The sequence below is a fragment of the Harmonia axyridis genome, chromosome X, assembly GCF_914767665.1.
Source record: "Harmonia axyridis chromosome X, icHarAxyr1.1, whole genome shotgun sequence".
NCBI lineage: Eukaryota > Metazoa > Arthropoda > Insecta > Coleoptera > Coccinellidae > Harmonia > Harmonia axyridis.
In genome coordinates, this window is record NC_059508.1 from 31,567,689 (window position 1) to 31,575,188 (window position 7,500).

The window sequence follows — 7,500 nt, forward strand, 5'->3', positions numbered from 1 at the left end:
TAGGCGCAGAACCTACCATCGACAGTTGATAAGGCAGACATTTGAAAGATGCGTCGCCGGTACGAGACCATGCGATCAGCTTAAAGTTATTCAGAGTCACCAAATTGTACGATGACGAGCGAACCCGCCACCTATTGGTTTTGATCTAATAAAAGCGCTCCTTCCGTTCCCGGTCGGAGCTCTATTTGCATGTATTAGCTCTAGAATTACCACAGTTATCCAAGTAAATGTGGGTACGATCTAAGGAACCATAACTGATTTAATGAGCCTTTCGCGGTTTCACCTTAATTTGGCTTGTACTGAGACATGCATGGCTTAATCTTTGAGACAAGCATATGACTACTGGCAGGATCAACCAGGGAACTGCGTGCTTATACGATCGGTCCACGAGATTGCCGGTATGGCCAAACCCGTTCGCCTCTCGTCATGTGGCACTAGCCATGTCGATTGACTTCGACTAGCGCCGCACATCAGTAAGTGCAAGTCCTCGACGAAACGACGTAACAGCCCCCAGTCAGCATGAGACTCAAGCTATATATACATCATCATCATCTCGGACAAAACACCGATCAAAAATGAGAAAGTTTCTAGAAACAATCCCTCGCCAAGGCGTCCATATATAATACGAACCCCCGGCTATCAACTAATTTCTTATACACATTCCATCTCGACCCTTCGCTATACATGTGAATATAACGACACGGTGATTCGAGATTCAACAATATTTGTCGCTCGGAACGAATTGAGTGGTTGCAAATTTTTTGTGAACATAACCCGCAACGGGCAGAGGATCACGATTTTAAGGTTGGTCGCTTAAAGGCCATTCGACTACAAAGAGACGAAGCGGACCGCGACCTCGCTGCATGAGGTTGACGAAAGCGACCCAAGATGCGAAAGCCGAAACCAACACACCTTGCCAGTACCCAAACGCCGAGGTCGGATTCGGGTCTACCACTTACCAACTGAATATCATCCTAAAAAGAACTCCAAACAGTCTAGGACAGGACCCATTCTCCACCCCTTCTATATATGTCAGGAGAACCCCGGATTCCCCTCCAGACACGATTTAGCAAACTTTTCCCGATCGATCCGACCCACCGAGGCCGTTTCGACCGTTCGCCGCGCCTACTAGAGCTGATTTCTTCGGACTCCGATCAGAAAATCCGCCGATGCATGTCGTTAACACCTAGTCCGCCTCGTCCGATCGATCGAGGCCGTTTCGACCGTTCGCCGCGCCTACTAGAGCTGATTTCTTCGGACTCCGATCAGAAAATCCGCCGATGCATGTCGTTAACACCTAGTCCGCCTCGTCCGATCGATCTAGGCCGTCTCGAACCACCCATCGCGCATCGAAAGTCGCATCTCTCGAACTCCGATCCGGAAATCGGCCGATGCATCACGTTAACTATTTCTTATATATCTAATATAATATACATGGAGACGGTAAGAATTCTTTTAATCGAAGATATACATATACTTCTCATCAATATCCAAAAGCTTATCGAAAAATAAATTATTCAACTTTTACGTGAAGAATCGTTCACCCAAACCTTATCCCCTATATATGTCAGGAGAACCCAAGGTTCCCCTCCAGACACGATTTAGCAAACTTTTCCCGATCGATCCGACCCACCGAGGCCGTCTCGACCGTCCGCTGCGCCTACTAGGGCCGATTTCTTCGGACTCCGATCAGAAAATATACCGATGCATGTCGTTAACACCTAGTCCGCCTCGTCCGATCTATCTAAACAGTCTCGACGCACCCAACACTCTTTCAAAGTCGGATTACTCGGACTCAATCTGAAAATGGACCGATGCATGACGTCAACACTTAGCCCGCCTCGTCTGATCTATCTAAGCCATCTCGACCCACCCAACACGCCTTCCAAGTCGGATCACTCGGACTTCGATCTGAAAATCTCCGGACTCATTTTTATGAATATCCCCAGTCAGTAAGAACGTTATTTCGCCAATATATACCAACAATAAACCATATTCCAATAGCTGAACCAAAAATATAATTCCCGATCCAAACGTTCTGCATCGCCCAACGCGACCACCTTCCCTATATATGTCAGGAGAGCACAGGGTTCCCCTCCAGACAACACTTACGCTCTATCCCCGACTCTCGGTCGATCGATAGGCCAGGTCAGCGGTGTCTGTTTCGGCCGAAGCTCGGACTTTGGTCAAAATGTTCCGATACAAAATTTGAACCAAGATAGATACAGATATGATTCCTTCTTAAATATACGTTGATTATCGAACAGAATATGGTAAATATTTTGCGATGACCGAGGATTTCATGAATTTTTTTTTTTTTTCGAAAAAATTTTCTATTATCGGAATTTCCTCAAATTTCATTTGGTTGCCTCCTAATGCTTATTAAAAATGATAACCAACAATCAGAATCATTATTTATCATTTATTTCAATTTTTATAATGAAAAACGTTCACGTCCTTTCGCGCCTCTCGATCGTCGTTTACGTGATGCATCGGTCAGCCCTAGTTTACGTGGTGCATCGGTAAGATCGAGTTCACGTTCTGCATCGGTCTGCCCGAGTTTACGTGGTGCATCGGTAAGATCGAGATTACGTGGTGCATCGGTAAGATCGAGTTCACGTTCTGCATCGGTCTGCCTGAGTTTACGTGGTGCATCGGTATGATCGAGTTTACGTTCTGCATCGGTGTGATCTAGTTTACGTTGTGCATCGGTAAGATCGAGATTACGTGAAGCATCGGTATGATCGAGTTTACGTTCTGCATCGGTCTGGACTCTGAGATATATTTTCGACGTGAAAATGTTCCGATACAACTTTTGAACCAGGATAGTTAGAGAGATGATTTTTTCTGGGATGTACGTTGATTGGGGAATGGATTGTGGAAAATAACTTGCCATGACCGAGGTGTTCTCGAATTTTTTTTTTTTTTCGAAAAATATTTTCTGATTTTGGATTTCACTCAAATTTGATTTCGTTGCCTTCTAATGTGTTCTAAAAGAGTAAATCAGTAATCAGAATCGAAAAATATTTTTCGGATTTTTTTTTTTTTGAAAAAAAATTTTCTGATTTTGGAATTTCCTCAAATTTGATTTGGTTGCCTTCTAATGTGTTTTTAAAGCGTAAATCAGTAATCAGAATCAATATTCATTGTCGACTTTAATTTTTATAAGGAAAAATGTTCACGTCCTTAAACGCCTCCCCATCATTAGCCCGAGTCCAAGTCGATGTCAGTCCCGAGCGGACGGTGTCAGATACTACCTATCGCCCCGGTCTGGACTTGGCGAGGTATTTCGACGTGAAATGTTCCGATACAACTTTTGAACCAGGATAGTTAGAGAGATGATTTCTTCTATGTTGTACGTTGATTGTGGAATGGATTGTGGGAAATAACTTGCCATGACCCAGGTGTTCTTGAATTTTTTTTTTTTTCGAAAAAAATTTTCTGATCTTGAAATTTCCTCAAATCTGATTGCGTTGCCTTCTAATGTGTACTAAAAGAGTAAATCAGTAATCAGAATCAATATTCATTGTCGACTTTAATTTTTATAAGGAAAAATGTTCACGTCCTTAAACGCCTCTCCATCGTTACCCCGACTCCAAGACGATGTTAGACCGGAGCGGACGGTGTCAAATGCGACCGATCTCCCCGGTCTGGACTTAGCGAGATATTCCGACGTGAAATGTTCCGATACAAAAATTTAACTGTGATAGTTAGAGAGATGGTTCCTTTTGTGATGTACGTTGATTGTGTAATAGAATATGGAAATAAACTTGAGATGACCGAGGTCTTCTGGGATTTTTTTTTTTTTTCGAAAAATATTTTTCGATTTCGGAAATCCCTCAAATTTCATTGAGATATGTCCTAATGTGTTCTTAAAACTTAAATCAACAATCAGAATTAATATCCAAAAGTTATTTCATTTTTTATAAGGAAAAACGTTCACGTCCTTTCCGCTCCCAAAAAGTGAGATATCATAGAAAATATCGCTATATTTGTTGTTTACGGCCATACCACGCTGAAATTGCCAGTTCTCGTCAGAACACTGAAGCCAAGCAGCGTCGGGCGCGGTTAGTACTTGGATGGGTGACCGCTTGGGAACACCGCGTGCTGTAAGCTTTTTTTTTACGTTCTGCATCGGTCTGCCGAGATAACGTGGTGCATCGGTATGATCGAGTTTACGTTCTGCATCGGTAAGATCGAGATTACGTGATGCATCGGTAAGATTGAGATTACGTGGTGCATCGGTAAGATCGAGTTTACGTGGTGCATCGGTAAGATCCAATTCACGTTCTGCATCGGTAAGATCCAGTTCACGTGGTGCATCGGTAAGATCGAGATTACGTGGTGCATCGGTAAGATCGAGTTTACGTGGTGCATCGGTAAGATCCAATTCACGTTCTGCATCGGTAAGATCCAGTTCACGTGGTGCATCGGTAAGATTGAGATTACGTGGTGCATCGGTAAGATCGAGTTTACGTGGTGCATCGGTAAGATCCAATTCACGTTCTGCATCGGTAAGATCCAGTTCACGTGGTGCATCGGTAAGATCGAGATTACGTGGTGCATCGGTAAGATCGAGTTTACGTGGTGCATCGGTAAGATCCAATTCACGTTCTGCATCGGTAAGATCCAGTTCACGTGGTGCATCGGTAAGATCGAGATTACGTGGTGCATCGGTAAGATCGAGTTTACGTGGTGCATCGGTAAGATCCAATTCACGTTCTGCATCGGTAAGATCCAGTTCACGTGGTGCATCGGTAAGATTGAGATTACGTGGTGCATCGGTAAGATCCAGTTCACGTGGTGCATCGGTAAGATGGAGATTACGTGGTGCATCGGTAAGATCGAGATTACGTGGTGCATCGGTAAGATCTACTTTACGTTCTGCATCGGTCTGCCCTTGTTTACGTGGTGCATCGGTAAGATCGAGATTACGTGAAGCATCGGTATGATCGAGTTTACGTTCTGCATCGGTCTGCCCGATATTACGTGGTGCATCGGTCTGCCCTAGTTTACGTGGTGCATCGGTTTGGACTTAGAGATATATTTTCGACGTGAAAATGTTCCGATACAACTTTTGAACCAGGATAGTTAGAGAGATGATTTTTTCTGGGATGTACGTGGATCGGGGAATGGATTGTGGGAAATAACTTGCCATGACCGAGGTGTCCTCGAATTTTTTTTTTTTTCGAAAAAAATTTTCTGATTGTGGAATTTTCTCAAATTTGATTTGGTTGCCTCCTAATGTGTTCTAAAAGAGTAAATCAGTAATCGGAATCGAAAAATATTTTTCGGATTTTTTTTTTTTTCGAAAAAAATTTTCTGATCGTGGAATTTCCTCAAATTCGATTTGGTTGCCTTCTAATGTGTTTTTAAAGCGTAAATCAGTAATCAGAATCAATATTCATTGTCGACTTTAATTTTTATAAGGAAAAATGTTCACGTCCTTAAACGCCTCCCCATCATCAGCCCGAGTCCAAGTCGATGTCAGTCCCGAGCGGACGGTGTCAGATACTACCTATCGCCGAGGTCTGGACTTGGCGAGATATTACGACGTGAAATGTTCCGATACAACTTTTGAACCAGGATAGTTAGAGAGATGATTTCTTCTATGTTGTACGTTGATTGTGGAATGAAATACGGAAAATAACTCGCCATGACCGAGGTGATTACGATTTTTTTTTTTTTTCGAAAAAAATTTTCTGATCGTGGAATTTTCTCAAATTTGATTTGGTTGCCTCCTTATATGTTCTAGTAGCGATAATCAACAATCAGAATCAAAATCCATGGTCGGGTTTGATTTTTATAAGGAAAAATGTTCACGTCCTTTTTTACAACCCCGACTCATTGACGATGTTAGAACCGAGCCGGCGGTGTCAGATACGACCGATCGCCCCGGTCCCGATCGTCATTTACGTTGTGCATCGGTCTGCCCGAGATTACGTGGTGCATCGGTCTGGACTTAGAGATATATTTTCGACGTGAAAATGTTCCGATACAACTTTTGAACTAGGATAGTTAGAGAGATGATTTTTTCTGGGATGTACGTTGATTGGGGAATGGATTGTGGGAAATAACTTGCCATGACCGAGGTGTTCTCGAATTTTTTTTTTTTTTTCGAAAAAAATTTTCTGATTGTGGAATTTTCTCAAATTTGATTTGGTTGCCTCCTAATGTGTTCTAATAGCGATAATCAACAATCAGAATCAAAATCCATGGTCGGGTTTGATTTTTATAAGGAATAATGTTCACGTCCTTTTTCGCCTATGTTCTTTTTCGACGTGAAAAGTTCCGATACAACTTTTGAACCAGGATAGTTAGAGAGATGATTTTTTCTGGGATGTATGTTGATTGACGTACGAAACTTGGAAAAAAAATAGAAAAGACCGAGGTACTCTAGAAAAAAAATTTATTGAAAATATTTTTTTGATTTCGGAATTAATTCGAAATTCATTCAGATGTCTTCTATCAATATCGCGAAAGAAAAATCAATAATCAGAATCGATATTCATCTAAGATTATTTCCTTTTGGATTGTGTTAACATTCGGTACGATCTTGTCTACGTGATGCATCGGTTTGTTTCTCGGCTCTTGTGAGCAAGTTGGACACTCGAGACGGCCTCCATCGATCGGATTAGGCGGGCTTTAATGTTAACGTGCTGCATCGGTGTGATCTTGTTTACGTCATGCATCGGTATAGCTTTAAATCGCGCCGTAAAGTCGTTCACGTCATGCATCGGTATCTTAAATCGCGCCGAAAAGTCGTTCACGTCATGCATCGGTATCTTAAATCGCGCCGTAAAGTCGTTCACGTCATGCATCGGTATCTTAAATCGAGCCGAAAAGTCGTTCACGTCATGCATCGGTGGCACAAAAAAAAGACGCCGATGCATGACGTGAGCCGACTTTTCGGCGCGATTTAAGATACCGATGCATGACGTGAACGACTTTACGGCGCGATTTAAGATACCGATGCATGACGTGAACCGACTTTTCGGCATGAAGTCAGCTAAAATTATCGTGTGCATCTTGGGTCGGTCCACGTACCGTAGATCAGAGAGGGACGACGTACATACATCGGATACATTTGTATCCAACAAGTTACGATCGTCGTCTGATCCAGCGGTAATCGGACCTACTCTCGTGAATTTATTTTGCCCCTTGAATAATTTTGTACCGATGCACGACGTGAAGTCGACTTTTCGGCATGGTTTAAGCTAAAATTATCGTGTGCATCTTGGGTAGGCCCACTTACTACAGATCAGAGAGGGACGACGTACATACATCGGATACATTCGTATCCAACAAGTTACAATCGTCGTCTGATCCAGCGGTAATCGGACCTACTCTCGTGAATTTATTTTGCCCCTTGAATAACTTTGTACCGATGCACGACGTGAAGTCGACTTTCCGGCATGGTTTAAGCTAAAATTATCGTGTGCATCTTTCATTTTACTCATCACATAGTCTGATGCATTTGATGACATTTACCCTTGTGAG

General features: G+C 42.7%; 2 non-coding genes across 2 annotated transcripts in view; one reads left to right on the forward strand and one right to left on the reverse strand.

Annotated features, from left to right (window-relative positions):
• Window positions 1-362, reverse strand: part of LOC123687360 — a 1,906-nt gene extending 1,544 nt beyond the window's left edge. Inside the window, exon 1 of the ribosomal RNA XR_006749090.1 lies at window positions 1-362. This exon is cut by the window's left edge and continues 1,544 nt beyond it. This is a non-coding gene — a ribosomal RNA (small subunit ribosomal RNA).
• Window positions 363-3,997: 3,635 nt separating this feature from the next.
• Window positions 3,998-4,116, forward strand: LOC123687026. The gene has a single exon (XR_006748774.1). It is a non-coding gene; the product is annotated as a 5S ribosomal RNA (ribosomal RNA).
• The last annotated feature ends 3,384 nt before the right edge of the window (window positions 4,117-7,500 follow it).